Source organism: Staurois parvus, unplaced genomic scaffold, assembly GCF_062004578.1.
Source record: "Staurois parvus isolate SC_StPar_1 unplaced genomic scaffold, SC_StPar_1.0 ptg000826l, whole genome shotgun sequence".
Classification (NCBI taxonomy): domain Eukaryota; kingdom Metazoa; phylum Chordata; class Amphibia; order Anura; family Ranidae; genus Staurois; species Staurois parvus.
In genome coordinates, this window is record NW_028318622.1 from 519,978 (window position 1) to 537,195 (window position 17,218).

Consider the following 17,218-nt stretch of genomic DNA (forward strand, 5'->3'; position numbering starts at 1 on the left):
CGACATAGGGGTCATGAGAGGTGACATAGGGGTGATGAGAGGTGACATAGGGGCGATGAGAGGTGACATAGGGGTCATGAGAGGTGACATAGGGGCGATGAGAGGTGACATGATTGATGAGAGGTGACATAGGGGCGATGAGAGGTGACATAGGGGTCATGAGAGGTGACATATGGGCGATGAGAGGTGACATAGGGGTCATGAGAGGTAACATAGGGGCGATGAGAGGTGACATAGGGGTCATGAGAGGTGACATAGGGGCGATGAGAGGTGACATGATTGATGAGAGGTGACATAGGGGCGATGAGAGGTGACATGAGTGATGAGAGGTGACATAGGGGCGATGAGAGGTGACATAGGGGTGATGAGAGGTGACATAGGGGCGATGAGAGGTGACATAGGGGCGATGAGAGGTGACATGAGTGATGAGAGGTGACATGGGGCGATGAGAGGTGACATAGGGGTGATGAGAGGTGACATAGGGGCGATGAGAGGTGACATAGGGGTGATGAGAGGTGACATAGGGGTGATGAGAGGTGACATAGGGGCGATGAGAGGTGACATGAGTGATGACAGGTGACATAGGGGCGATGAGAGGTGACATGAGTGATGACAGGTGACATAGGGGCGATCAGAGGTGACATGAGTGATGACAGGTGACATAGGGGCGATGAGAGGTGACATGAGTGATGACAAGTGACATAGGGGCGATGAGAGGTGACATAGGGGCGATGAGAGGTGACATGAGTGATGAGAGGTGACATAGGGGCGATGAGGGGTGACATAGGGGCGATGAGAGGTGACATAAGGGCGATGAGAGGTGACATTGGGGTGATGAGAGGTGACATAGGGGCGATGAGAGGTGACATAGGGGTGATGAGAGGTGACATGAGTGATGACAGGTGACATAGGGGTGATGAGAGGTGACATAGGGGCGATGAGAGGTGACATTGGGGCGATGAGAGGTGACATAGGGGCGATGAGAGGTGACATAGGGGTGATGAGAGGTGACATGAGTGATGACAGGTGACATAGGGGTGATGAGAGGTGACATAGGGGCGATGAGAGGTGACATAGGGGCGATGAGAGGTGACATAGGGGCGATGAGAGGTGACATGAGTGATGAGAGGTGACATAGGGGCGATGAGAGGTAACATAGGGGCGATGAGAGGTAACATAGGGGCTAGGAGAGGTGACATGAGTGATGAGAGGTGACATGGGGGTGATGAGAGGTGACATGAGTGATGAGAGGTGACATAGGGGTGTTGAGAGGTGACATGAGTGATGAGAGGTGACATGGGGGTGATGAGAGGTGACATGAGTGATGAGAGGTGACATGGGGGTGATGAGAGGTGACATGAGTGATGAGAAGTGACATAGGGGCGATGAGAGGTGACTTGAGTGATGAGAGGTGACATAGGGGCGATGAGAGGACATGAGTGATGAGAGGTGACATAGGGGTGATGAGAGGTGACATAAGGGCGATGAGAGGTGACATAGGGGTCATGAGAGGTGACATAGGGGTGATGAGAGGTGACATGAGTGATGAGAGGTGACATAGGGGCGATGAGAGGTGACATGAGTGATGAGAGGTGACATAGGGGCGATGAGAGGTGACATGAGTGATGACAAGTGACATAGGGGCGATGAGAGGTGACATAGGGGCGATGAGAGGTGACATAGGGGTGATGAGAGGTGACATAGGGGCGATGAGAGGTGACATGAGTGATGAGAGGTGACATAGGGGCGATGAGGGGTGACATAGGGGCGATGAGAGGTGACATAAGGGCGATGAGAGGTGACATTGGGGTGATGAGAGGTGACATAGGGGCGATGAGAGGTGACATAGGGGTGATGAGAGGTGACATGAGTGATGACAGGTGACATAGGGGTGATGAGAGGTGACATAGGGGCGATGAGAGGTGACATTGGGGCGATGAGAGGTGACATTGGGGCGATGAGAGGTGACATAGGGGTGATGAGAGGTGACATGAGTGATGACAGGTGACATAGGGGTGATGAGAGGTGACATAGGGGCGATGAGAGGTGACATAGGGGCGATGAGAGGTGACATAGGGGCGATGAGAGGTGACATGAGTGATGAGAGGTGACATAGGGGCGATGAGAGGTGACATAGGGGCGATGAGAGGTAACATAGGGGCTAGGAGAGGTGACATGAGTGATGAGAGGTGACATGGGGGTGATGAGAGGTGACATGAGTGATGAGAGGTGACATAGGGGTGTTGAGAGGTGACATGAGTGATGAGAGGTGACATGGGGGTGATGAGAGGTGACATGAGTGATGAGAGGTGACATAGGGGCGATGAGAGGTGACATGAGTGATGAGAGGTGACATAGGGACGATGAGAGGTGACATAGGGGTGATGAGAGGTGACATAGGGGTCATGAGAGGTGACATAGGGGTGATGAGAGGTGACATAGGAGTCATGAGAGGTGACATAGGGGCGATGAGAGGTGACATGAGTGATGAGAGGTGACATAGGGGCGATGAGAGGTGACATGAGTGATGACAGGTGACATAGGGGCGATGAGAGGTGACATGAGTGATGAGAGGTGACATAGGGACGATGAGAGGTGACATAGGGGTGATGAGAGGTGACATAGGGGCGATGAGGTGTGACATAGGGGCGATGAGAGGTGACATAGGGGCGATGAGAGGTGACATAGGGGCGATGAGAGGTGACATAGGGGTGATGAGAGGTGACATGAGTGATGAGAGGTGACATAGGGGTGATGAGAGGTGACATGAGTGATGACAGGTGACAAAGGGGTGATGAGAGGTGACATAGGGGCGATTAGAGGTGACATAAGGGCGATGAGAGGTGACATAGGGGTCATGAGAGGTGACATAGGGGCGAAGAGAGGTGACATAGGGGTCATGAGAGGTGACATAGGGGCGATGAGAGGTGACATAGGGGTCATGAGAGGTGACAAAGGGGCGATAAGAGGTGACATAGGGGTGATGAGGGGTGACATAGCTGTGATGAGAGGTAACATAGGGGCGATGAGAGGTGAGATAGGGGCGATGAGAGGTGACATAGGGGTGATGAGAGGTGACTTAGGGGCGGAGAGGTGACATAGGGGTCATGAGAGGTGACATAGGGGTCATGAGAGGTGACATAGGGGTGATGAGAGGTGACATAGGGGCGATGAGAGGTGACATAGGGGTGATGAGAGGTGACATAGGGGCGATGAGAGGTCACATAGGTGCGATGAGAGGTGACATAGGGGTTGCGACAGGTTACATAGGGGTGATCAGAGGTGACATAGGGGTGAATTAAGTTTACATAGGGCCGATGAGTGGTGACATAATGGTCATGACAGGTGACATACAGGCGATGAGTGATGAGATAGGGGCGATTAGAGGTGACATAGGGGTCATGAGAGGTGACTTAGGGGCGGAGAGGTGACATAGGGGCGATGAGAGGTGACATAGGGATCATGAGAGGTGACATAGTGGTTATGAGAGGTGACATAGGGGTGATGAGGGGTGACATAGCTGTGATGAGAGGTAACATCGGGGCGATGAGAGGTGACATAGGGGTGAATTAAGTTTACATAGGGCCGATGAGTGGTGACATAGGGGTCATGAGAGGTGACATAGGGGTCATGAGAGGTGACATAGGGGTCATGAGAGGTGACATAGGGGCGATGAGAGGTGACATAGGGGTCATGAGAGATGACTTAAGGGCGGAGAGGTGACATAGGGGTCAAGGGGTCATGAGAGATGACATATGGGTCCTGAGAGGTGACATAGTGGCGATGAGAGGTGACATAGGGGCGATGAGAGGTCACATAGGGGCGATGAGAGGTGACATAGGGGTCATGACAGGTGACATGCAGGCGGTGAGTGATGAGTTAGGGGCGAATAGAGTTGACATAGGGGCGATGAGAGGTGACATAGGGGCGATGAGAGGTGACATAGGGGCGATGAGAGGTGACATGGGGGCGATGAATGATGAGATCGTGGCGATGAGAGGTGACATAAGGGCGATAAGAGGTGACATAGGGGTGATGAGGGGTGACATGGGGCGATGAGAGGTGACATAGGGATGATGAGTGGTGAGATAGGGGCGATGAGAAGTGACATAGGCGTCATGAGAGGTGACATGGAGGTCATGAGAGGTGACACAGGCGATGTTGGGTGACATAGGGGTCATGAGAGGTAACATAGGGGCGATGAAAGGTGACATAGGGGCGATGAGAGGTGACATAGGGGCGATGAAAGGTGACATAGGGGCGATGAAAGGTGACATAGGGGCGATGAGAGGTGACATAGGGGCGATGAGAGGTGACATAGGGGCGATGAGAGGTGACATAGGGGCGATGAGAGGTGACATAGGGGCGATGAAAGGTGACATAGGGGCGATGAGAGGTGACATAGGGGCGATGAGAGGTGACATAGGGGCGATGAGAGGTGACATAGGGGCGTTGAGAGGTGTCTTAGGGGCAAGGAGAGGTGACATAGGGGCGAGGAGAGATAAGTGACATAAGAGGTGACATAGGGGCGATTAGAGGTGACATAGGGGCGATGAGAGGTGACATAGTGGCGATGAGAGGTGACATAGGGGCGATGAGAGGTGACATGAGTGATGAGAGGTGACATAGGGGCGATGAGAGGTGACATGAGTGATGAGAGGTGACATAGGGGTGATAAGAGGTGACATAGGGGCGATGAGAGGTGACATAGGGGTGATGAGAGGTGACATAGGGGCGATGAGAGGTGACATGAGTGATGAGAGGTGACATAGGGGCGATGAGAGGTGACATAGGGGTGATGAGAGGTGACATAGGGGCAATGAGAGGTGACATAGGGGCGATGAGAGGTGACATGAGTGATGAGAGGTGACATAGGGGCGATGAGAGGTGACATGAGTGATGAGAGGTGACATAGGGGCGATGAGAGGACATGAGTGATGAGAGGTGACATAGGGGTGATGAGAGGTGACATAAGGGCGATGAGAGGTGACATAGGGGTCATGAGAGGTGACATAGGGGTGATGAGAGGTGACATGAGTGATGAGAGGTGACATAGGGGCGATGAGAGGTGACATGAGTGATGAGAGGTGACATAGGGGCGATGAGAGGTGACATGAGTGATGACAAGTGACATAGGGGCGATGAGAGGTGACATAGGGGCGATGAGAGGTGACATAGGGGTGATGAGAGGTGACATAGGGGCGATGAGAGGTGACATGAGTGATGAGAGGTGACATAGGGGCGATGAGGGGTGACATAGGGGCGATGAGAGGTGACATAAGGGCGATGAGAGGTGACATTGGGGTGATGAGAGGTGACATAGGGGCGATGAGAGGTGACATAGGGGTGATGAGAGGTGACATGAGTGATGACAGGTGACATAGGGGTGATGAGAGGTGACATAGGGGCGATGAGAGGTGACATTGGGGCGATGAGAGGTGACATAGGGGCGATGAGAGGTGACATAGGGGTGATGAGAGGTGACATGAGTGATGACAGGTGACATAGGGGTGATGAGAGGTGACATAGGGGCGATGAGAGGTGACATAGGGGCGATGAGAGGTGACATAGGGGCGATGAGAGGTGACATGAGTGATGAGAGGTGACATAGGGGCGATGAGAGGTGACATAGGGGCGATGAGAGGTAACATAGGGGCTAGGAGAGGTGACATGAGTGATGAGAGGTGACATGGGGGTGATGAGAGGTGACATGAGTGATGAGAGGTGACATAGGGGTGTTGAGAGGTGACATGAGTGATGAGAGGTGACATGGGGGTGATGAGAGGTGACATGAGTGATGAGAGGTGACATAGGGGCGATGAGAGGTGACATGAGTGATGAGAGGTGACATAGGGGTGATGAGAGGTGACATAAGGGCGATGAGAGGTGACATAGGGGTCATGAGAGGTGACATAGGGGTGATGAGAGGTGACATAGGGGTCATGAGAGGTGACATAGGGGCGATGAGAGGTGACATGAGTGATGAGAGGTGACATAGGGGCGATGAGAGGTGACATGAGTGATGACAGGTGACATAGGGGCGATGAGAGGTGACATGAGTGATGAGAGGTGACATAGGGACGATGAGAGGTGACATAGGGGTGATGAGAGGTGACATAGGGGCGATGAGAGGTAACATGAGTGATGAGAGGTGACATAGGGGTGATGAGAGGTGACATAGGGGCGATGAGGTGTGACATAGGGGCGATGAGAGGTGACATAGGGGCGATGAGAGGTGACATAGGGGTGATGAGAGGTGACATGAGTGATGAGAGGTGACATAGGGGTGATGAGAGGTGACATGAGTGATGACAGGTGACAAAGGGGTGATGAGAGGTGACATAGGGGCGATTAGAGGTGACATAAGGGCGATGAGAGGTGACATAGGGGTCATGAGAGGTGACATAGGGGCGAAGAGAGGTGACATAGGGGTCATGAGAGGTGACATAGGGGCGATGAGAGGTGACATAGGGGTCATGAGAGGTGACAAAGGGGCGATAAGAGGTGACATAGGGGTGATGAGGGGTGACATAGCTGTGATGAGAGGTAACATAGGGGCGATGAGAGGTGAGATAGGGGCGATGAGAGGTGACATAGGGGTGATGAGAGGTGACTTAGGGGCGGAGAGGTGACATAGGGGTCATGAGAGGTGACATAGGGGTCATGAGAGGTGACATAGGGGTGATGAGAGGTGACATAGGGGCGATGAGAGGTGACATAGGGGTGATGAGAGGTGACATAGGGGCGATGAGAGGTCACATAGGTGCGATGAGAGGTGACATAGGGGTTGTGACAGGTTACATAGGGGTGATGAGAGGTGACATAGGGGTGAATTAAGTTTACATAGGGCCGATGAGTGGTGACATAATGGTCATGACAGGTGACATACAGGCGATGAGTGATGAGATAGGGGCGCTTAGAGGTGACATAGGGGTCATGAGAGGTGACTTAGGGGCGGAGAGGTGACATAGGGGCGATGAGAGGTGACATAGTGGTTATGAGAGGTGACATAGGTGTCATGAGAGGTGACATAGGTGTCATGAGAGGTGACAAAGGGGCGATAAGAGGTTACATAGGGGTGATGAGGGGTGACATAGCTGTGATGAGAGGTAACATCGGGGCGATGAGAGGTGACATAGGGGTGAATTAAGTTTACATAGGGCCGATGAGTGGTGACATAGGGGTCATGAGAGGTGACATAGGGGTCATGAGAGGTGACATAGGGGCGATGAGAGGTGACATAGGGGTCATGAAAGGTGACTTAGGGGGCGGAGAGGTGTCATAGGGGTCATGAGAGATGACTTAAGGGCGGAGAGGTGACATAGGGGTCAAGGGGTCATGAGAGATGACATATGGGTCCTGAGAGGTGACATAGTGGCGATGAGAGGTGACATAGGGGCGATGAGAGGTCACATAGGGGCGATGAGAGGTGACATAGGGGCGATGAGAGGTGACATGGGGGCGATGAATGATGAGATCGTGGCGATGAGAGGTGACATAAGGGCGATAAGAGGTGACATAGGGGTGATGAGTGGTGAGATAGGGGCGATGAGAAGTGACATAGGCGTCAGGAGAGGTGACATGGAGGTCATGAGAGGTGACACAGGCGATGTTGGGTGACATAGGGGTCATGAGAGGTAACATAGGGGCGATGAGAGGTGACATAGGGGCGATGAAAGGTGACATAGGGGCGATGAGAGGTGACATAGGGGCGATGAGAGGTGTCTTAGGGGCGAGGAGAGATAAGTGACATAAGAGGTGACATAGGGGCGATTAGAGGTGACATAGGGGCGATGAGAGGTGACATAGGGGCGAGGAGAGATAAGTGACATAAGAGGTGACATAGGGGCGATGAGAGGTGACATAGTGGCGATGAGAGGTGACATGAGTGATGAGAGGTGACATAGGGGCGATGAGAGGTGACATAGGGGTGATGAGAGGTGACATAGGGGCGATGAGAGGTGACATGAGTGATGAGAGGTGACATAGGGGCGATGAGAGGTGACATGAGTGATGAGAGGTGACATAGGGGCGATGAGAGGTGACATAGGGGTGATGAGAGGTGACATAGGGGCGACGATAGGTGTCTTAGGGGCAAGGAGAGATAAGTGCCATAAGAGGTGTCTTGGAAATTCGCTTTAACGAATTTCTCCTTACCGTGAGTACTCGCAGTTGGATGTGCAGAAATCCCCCATAAAGCTGTGCGAATCTCGCTTACCACGACTGCAGCTAAACTACACGATTCCTGCCCATCCAAATACTTTGGTCCTGTTGAATTTGTGGGTGATGGAGCTCCGTTACCCTGGAATGATCACACGACACTCTAAGGCTGGTTGCAACTCACATAAGGGCCGGCTTTAGGCTCAGCTCTCTGTTTTATTAAAAATACACACACGCCCCCCACATGAATAAAGTCAAACCCCTCCCACCGAACAATGCAATGGGGAGTACCTATACAGAGGATGTACATTCCAATTGGAGCATAGCCTTTGCTATTATCTATCACTGGTCCTCCCCCATGAACCTTCTGAGGTCAGCAGACTTCCTCCCCTTCCCCCCTATGAGCCATCTGAGGTCATATTTCCTGTCCTACTAGCTTCTATTGGTATGTAAAATTCTCTGCACAAGCACTCCCTAAAAATATCAGTCTGTACCTGGATGGGCCCGATACAATCTTTATTAAAACACATCCATCCAAAGTACAGTTCAGATTAGTAATGGGTTGTAAGATATGCATAAGCCTACACGTGGAGTTCACACCGCTTGCGCATTGCGTTATGAAGCCCACGTGGTACCATGCTGCTGATATGTGGATACAGGCCCACGGTCTACTGACAGCAGCATTCGCATGGAATGCCGTGGTGGTATACATGCCGGTCTATAAGCGCAGATCTGCCATCTCATCCATTACCAAGCTGAGTACTGTAATACATACATTGTACATGCGCATGGCCCAATTGCAGCCTTCAGAGCTTTAATTAAGCCACACGAGAGACATATGAATAACACGAATACATGACACATTTAAAGTTCGACCAACAATACAAAATTTCCATGACAGAGGTGACATAGGGGCGATGAGAGGTGACATAGGGGTGATGAGAGGTGACATAGGGGCAATGAGAGGTGACATAGGGGTGATAAGAGGTGACATAGGGGCGATGAGAGGTGACATAGGGGTGATGAGAGGTGACATAGGGGCGACGATAGGTGTCTTAGGGGCAAGGAGAGATAAGTGCCATAAGAGGTGACATAGGGGCGATGAGAGGTGACATAGGGGTGATGAGAGGTGACATAGGGGCAATGAGAGGTGACATAGGGGTGATAAGAGGTGACATAGGGGCGATGAGAGGTGACATAGGGGTGATGAGAGGTGACATAGGGGCAATGAGAGGTGGACTACAAATCAATAGGTCGTCCCAGTAGTTCCTCCACATATTGTAGGAAGACCGAACCATTGGGAGGGGTCCAGGACCTCAGTGTGGTCTGGAGGGTAAGTGAGTAGACTGCAGGTGAATATACATAGCCCCGGGGCATTCTAAACCTGGTCATCTGGCGATTTTCAGAATATAAATGCAAATAGCGTCCTCGTCTGCTGGTCCATGGGAATCGAAAAAAATGCATTTGTTAAATCAATCACTGTAAAATATTCTGCATCGGATGGAATGGAGGTGAGGAGTGATGGCACATCAGGCACTATTGGAACCACCAAATTATTTATGGCCCTCAAATCTTGTACAAACCTGTAAGAGTCATTCATCTTCTTTACAGGATTGATAGGTGTGTTGTAAGGAGAAACCGTTTCTTCTAAATTACCCGTCTCTAAAAATCTTTCTACTAGAGGAGCAATCCCTTCCTCTTTTTTCCAGAGACCTATTAAGTAATAGACTTTCCAACACGCCTCGACTACTGCAACTCCCTCCTCACTGGCCTACCCCAGTGCAGGCTCTCTCCGCTTCAGACCATCCTGAACTCAGCGGCTAGACTTATCCACCTCACCAACCGCTCCACCTTTGCCACCCCCCTCTGCCTATCCCTCCACTGGCTCCACCCCCCTCTGCCTATCCCTCCACTGGCTCCACCCCCCTCTGCCTATCCCTCCACTGGCTCCCTATTGCCCAACGCATCAAATTCAAACTACTCACTCTGACCTACAAAGCCGTTCACAACACTGCCCCTAACTACCTCACCAACCTGATTCCCAGGTACCACCCTACCCGTACCCTTCGCTCTTCACAGGACCTCCTTCTATCTTGCTCCCTGGTCTCCTCCTCCCACGCACAACTACAAGATTCTTTAGGTCCTTGACCAGACAGAGACCCGCAGAGGAGAGACCCTTTCCCAAATGGAATCTGACCACGGTACTTAGTGTGCTGACAGACTCCCCATTTGAACCTCTGGATTCGAGCTCCCAAAGGTCCCTGACTCTCAAGACGGTCTTCCTTGTAGCAATTACAAGGAGAGTGAGTGAATTAGAAGCTGTCAATTAGAGCCCCTTCTTTCAGGTATTTGCAGTTAGGTTACATTTAGGACGGACCCGGCCTTTGTACCCAAGGTGGCCCCAAGATTTCATCGAGGTCAGGATATTACTTTACCTTCTTTTTCTTCTAACCCCTCACGTGACCAGGAAAGGAAGTTTCACACGCTGGACCTGAGAAGATGTGTTCTCCTTTATTTAGAGAAAACTAAAGAGATCCGGAAGTCGGATTCGTTTTTGTTTCTTTTTCAGGCGTAAGGAAGGGCTATAAGGCCTCCAGACGCACTTTAGTTAGGTCAGTGTTTCTCAATTCCAGTCCTCATGGACCCCCAACAGGTCATGTTTTCAGGATTTCCATTATTTTGCACAGGTGATTTGATCAGTTTCACTGCCTTAGTAATTACCACAGCTGTTTCATCTGAGGGAAATCCTGAAAACATGACCTGTTGGCGGTCCATGAGGATTGGAGTTGAGAAACACTGAGTTAGGTGACTAAGACTAGCAATCGGCCGAGGGCCTGGAGGTCCTGGAGGGCATCATGGCGCACTCTACCCATACCATGGCGGCCACACATGCTGAGCTGGCCGGTGCTCCCCCGGGACAGATCTGTAGAGCTGTGACTTGGTCCAGTTACGGCACCTTTTGTAAAACATTATGACCCGTTTCGTGTATGATGACCCGTTTCAGGCTCCATGCGAATGGTGGGGGGGGGGGTTAATAATGCTGGTAACATTAGCTGTCTAAAGTCACGTTAAAGATGTGTTTGCATTTGCGGTTTTTAGAGTTTTTTTATTTTTTACCACAAAATAAAAAAACATTTTACCCCCTTCCTCTCTCCAGGCCAATTTTCAGCTTTCAGCACTATCACACTTTGAATGACAATTGCGCGGTCATGCAACACTGTACCCATATAAATTTTTTATCATTTTTTTGAGACACATAAAGCTTTATTTTGGTGGTATTTATTCCTCGCTGGGAGTTTATTACGTCTTCTTGCAGAACACTTATTGTTATCTCACATATATTCTTATTATAGCCAAATTTGCCACGCTAACTCCTCCCACAGTTTTTACACTACAAAGACAAGTAATATATCAAAATGTGCGGATTGTTCCCGATCGGATTGCTATTACTTTGTGGAACGTTTTGCCGAATGGTTCACGAAATATCGCGGTTTTTGTGGTGAAATTTTCCGATAGGAATGAATGGTGCAACTAGAGTGAGAACTTACAAAGCTACAGTGTGGAAGGAAAAATCAGAACATGATTTGTAAACTGCCATCACTCTGTCATTCTCCAGCCCACCTACACATATCTTATATCAAAACGTTCAGCTAACCCTGCTGTCACTAAAAATGTTCACGGCTAAGCCATAGTCCTGATAGTTTTCACAATATGACCATTTGTTTGCAACTCACCCCTCCCATTGACTTTCATTGAAACGCCACTCACAACCACCTGAAATTTTAAGGAACATTTTTAAACTGCGACTGTGCCTTCATTTTTAATATTTCAGAGACATACTACATATCAAAATGTAGGTCTGGTTCTTGTGATTCTCACAATATAAAGCTCTTTACAGTAGCATTTATACTTTTAAAACTATAAGTGTTTGAAGATGGCAATCGCAAGTGAAGTTGGCAAGTTGGAGCAGTTTGTTTACAAAAGCCCTTCTCACCTTCCTGACTGAGTGAGTTGCTATAGCAACCAAAGATGACTCACAGGCAGCTGAGTCACACAGGCTAGACCAGCAATGGGCAAACTACGGCCCGGCGGACCTTTTAATCCGGCCCCTGGAGTGTGATACATGGGCTGTCAGGATGTGTGTAGGCGGGGCAGTGTGATGAACGTGAGGGGAGCTAGGCTCCTCTCACAGTCCGCCCTGAAGACCGGAACGGCGCGGGGACACGGCGAGAGGAACGCGCGGAGCAAAGGTAAGTGAATTGACACAGGGGGACTTGGCTTACTACTTGGGGGGGAATAGTACTATGGGGGATGAAATACTATATGAGGGATGAATATGGGGAATGAATTAATATGGGGGATGAATATGGGGAATGAATTACTATAGGGGGGATGAATTACTATGGGGGATTAATTACTATATGGGGGATGAATTACTATATGGGGGATGAATTACTATATTGGGGATGAATTACTATGGGGGTTGAATTACTATATGGGGGATGAATTACTATATGGGGGATGAATTACTATGGGGGATGAATTACTATATGGGGGATGAATTACTATATGGGGGATGAATTACTATGGGGGATGAATTACTATGGGGGATGAATTACTATATGGGGGATGAATTACTATGGGGGATGAATTACTATATAGGGGATGAATTACTATGGGGGATGAATTACTATATGGGGGATGAATTACTATATGGGGGGATGAATTACTATGCGGGATGAATTACTATATGGGGGATGAATTACTATATGGGGGATGAATTACTATGGGGGATGAATTACTATATGGGGGATGAATTACTATATGGGGGATGAATTACTATATGGGGGATGAAATACTATGGGGGATGAATTACTATGGGGGATGAATTACTATATGGGGGATGAATTACTATATGGGGGATGAATTACTATATGGGGGATGAATTACTATATGGGGGATGAAATACTATATGAGGGATGAATATGGGGAATGAATTAATATGGGGGATGAATATGGGGAATGAATTACTATAGGGGGGATGAATTACTATGGGGGATTAATTACTATATGGGGGATGAATTACTATATGGGGGATGAATTACTATGGGGGATGAATTACTATATTGGGGATGAATTACTATGGGGGTTGAATTACTATATGGGGGATGAATTACTATATGGGGGATGAATTACTATGGGGGATGAATTACTATATGGGGGATGAATTACTATATGGGGGATGAATTACTATGGGGGATGAATTACTATGGGGGATGAATTACTATATGGGGGATGAATTACTATGGGGGATGAATTACTATATGGGGGATGAATTACTATGGGGGATGAATTACTATATGGGGGATGAATTACTATATGGGGGGATGAATTACTATGCGGGATGAATTACTATATGGGGGATGAATTACTATATGGGGGATGAATTACTATGGGGGATGAATTACTATATGGGGGATGAATTACTATATGGGGGATGAATTACTATATGGGGGATGAATTACTATGGGGGATGAATTACTATATGGGGGATGAATTACTATGGGGGATGAATTACTATGGGGGATGAATTACTATATGGGGGATGAATTACTATAGGGGGATGAATTACTATAGGGGGGATGCATTACTATAGGGGGGATGAATTACTATATGGGGGATTAATTACTATGCTTACTATGGGGGAATATTACTATACTTACTATGGATGACACATACACATCATTCATCTACTCTTGGTGCGGCCCCCGGGTCCAATATATGAACCCATTGCGGCCCTCAAGTCAAAAAGTTTGCCCACCCCTGGGCTAGATTGTGAGCTGCAAAATAAAAGTTGAATTGCATTTCTCCCTCTATCAGGCATGCCATGTGCACTGCTTACATTTCATCAATCATTTGGTTAGGGTTCGATGCAAGAACACTTCACACAATTTCCCCAGAAATTGTAGATTTTCTAGTTTTTTTTGCTATGTAAATTAAAAAGTCCAAAAATTTTGAAAAAAAGTGTTTTTCTTATAAAAGTTTGCAAAAAAATAATATTTCATCATAAATCTCGGCCAAAATTTGTTCCGTTATATTTTTAGTAAAAAAAAATAACCCAAATTAGTTTATAACCAAAATTTATAATTTTTAAACATTTTGTTTTTTACATTTTTTTTTTAACCAATTCAATACCGGGCAATTTTACACCTTCCCCCCCAGGCCAGTTTTCAGGTTTCAGCGCTCTCACACTTTGAATGACAATTGCGCGGTCATACAGCATTGTACCCAAACTAAAATTTTATCATTTTCTTCACACAACTAGAGCTTTCTTTTGGTGGTATTTAATCGCCGCTGGGGTTTTTATTTTTTGCTAAATTAACAAAAAAACACGTTTTTCTTTCTTTCTGTTATAAAAGTTTGCAAATAAATAATTGTTCTTCATAAATTTAGGCCGAGATGTATTCTGCTCCATGTCTTTGGGGAAAATAACCCAAATTAGGATGTATTATTTAGTTTGTAGGAAAGTTATAGAATTCACAAACTATGGTATAGATCTGAATATTGATCAATCCTGAAGTACTGACAGCCAATCTAATTTCTTGAGGTCCAAGAATGTCAGAACAGTACAGATATCCCCCAAATATCAGAACAGTACAGATATCCCCCAAATGTCAGGACGGTACAGATATCCCCCAAATGTCAGAATAGTACAGATATCCCCCAAATGTCAGAACAGTACAGATATCCCCCAAATGTCAGGACCGTACAGATATCCCCCAAATGTCAGGACGGTACAGATATCCCCCAAATGTCAGAATAGTACAGATATCCCCCAAATGTCAGAACAGTACAGATATCCCCCCAAATGTCAGGACAGTACAGATATCCCCCCAAATGTCAGGACAGTACAGATATCCCCCAAATGTCAGGACCGTACAGATATCCCCCAAATGTCAGGACGGTAAAGATATCCCCCAAATGTCAGGACGGTACAGATATCCCCCAAATGTCAGGACGGTACAGATATCCCCCAAATGTCAGAAAAGTACAGATATCCCCCAAATGTCAGGACGGTACAGATATCCCCCAAATGTCAGGACGGTACAGATATCCCCCAAATGTCAGGACGGTACAGATATCCCCCAAATGTCAGAAAAGTACAGATATCCCCCAAATGACCCCTTTTTGCAGAGTAGACAGTCCGACGTACTTCATAAGAGGAATGGCGAGTTTTTTGAAGTTGTATTTTTTTTGTCATAATTTTTTGTAAAACTAAAAATTTAAAACAATTATTTTCACTATTTTTCTTTTACATCCTGTCACCAGTGCAGTACGGCGTCATCATATAACTGGCATGGCGGTGATCAGGGACACTGACTGGTGACAGTATGAAAAAAAAAAATTATATTTTTTTTTATTTGTTTTATTATTTTTTATTAAATTTTTTTTTCTTTTTTTTAAGATTTTTTTTTCATATTTCACTATGACCAAAGTAGTACAATGTACTACTTTGGGGAAGTGATCAGTATTTTTTTTTTTTTTACACAATTTGCTTATAGGAAAGAATTACTTTGCTATAAGCAAGCATTTACCTGAATGACATCGATTCATTCAGGGTTTTTTTTTTTTTTTTTTTGTGCTTAGCTGTGATTTGGCCACAGCTAATCACATGACATGTGCATGTGATCGCTGTGACCATTCACAGCTAGGCAGTAGTATACAATGGATGGCATGAATGAATGATCCATTGTATTCAACTGTCATGTGATCTGCTGGGATTGGTCACAACAGGTCACATGGTACCAGCAACGGGGCCGATACTCAGATCTGTCACCAGCCGTGTCCGAAGTACACGGCCGGTGACAGATGGCGCCGCTCTGCAGGAGCGCAATCTGCGCATGTGTGGGAGGACGCCATATGACGTCCACCCGGAACGCTGATGACATTTGCTGCCCGCCATTCGGCCATAGGGCGGGCGGCAAATGGTTACATTTTTTTATATATATATATTTTTTTTTTTACATACTGTCACCCTAGCAGTAGTGTCACCATGGTGACACTGTACTACTTGTGGGGGGTGATGAAGATTTTTTTTTTACACTGATTGCTTTTACACCCATAAAGGCTGTAAGAGGAATCATTTCTCCTCTGTGGCTGCATTCTTGCAGCCATTGAGAACTACTGAGTGAGCTGTGATTGGTCACAGCCTGTCACATGGTACAAGGCTGTTGTGAATGGCCCTGTACCATGTGACCTCTGTGATCATTCTGTGACATCTTGCTTACTACTCTGCATGTGATCACTGATTGGCCAATCAGTGATCACATGATCCGGACCTCGTACAGAGGTCCCGTATGACGATCGGTGTTCCACTGTGTCCGGAGGAAGCACAAGCAGGGTGCGGGGAGGCCGTTTATAAACGGCCACCTGACCCTGCACTGCCACCATCCGGCCGTTTATATACAATGGGGGACGGGAGGTGGTTAAGTCAAATAAGTCCAGAAGCGCTTGTTTTTTATAACCAAAAGTGAAAAATGTAGTTATTTTACGAAATTTTTGGTCTTTGTTTTTATAGAGCAAAACATAAAAAAATGCCGAGGCGATCCACACCACCAAAAGAAAGCTCCATTTGTGTGAAGAAAAGGACACAAATGTTCGGGTGCAGCGTTGCACGACCGTGCAATTACCAGATGAAATAGCGCAGTGCTGAACAGCAAAAAATGGCCTGGTTTGGGGGGGGGGGGGGTAAAACCTCTGGAGGGGGAGGAGTTAAGGCCCCCGTAACCACTTCCAGGTCCTGGTGTCACTTTCCTGGACCAGGGAATAAGCTGATGGAGGGCAGGAGAGACTTCGGGGGCCTAACAGACCCCTAATGTCTCATTAAAGAGAACCTGTCACTGCAAGAAGTATCACTTTAGGGGACTTCTGGTCCCTTTATGTGATAAAAATGGAGCCACAGGGCACTCTGAAGAGCGATCTTCCTCCTCACACCGCCTTCTGTTCGATTTCATCACACAATATATGCCCCGTGTATACTACAATAGAATCGTTGTGC

The 17,218-nt window shown here is 47.8% G+C and overlaps 1 protein-coding gene across 5 annotated transcripts in view; it reads left to right on the forward strand.

Annotated features, from left to right (window-relative positions):
• LOC149443916 (uncharacterized) overlaps positions 1-17,218 on the forward strand; it is a 443,717-nt gene that overhangs the window by 358,799 nt on the left and 67,700 nt on the right. The window lies entirely within an intron of this gene.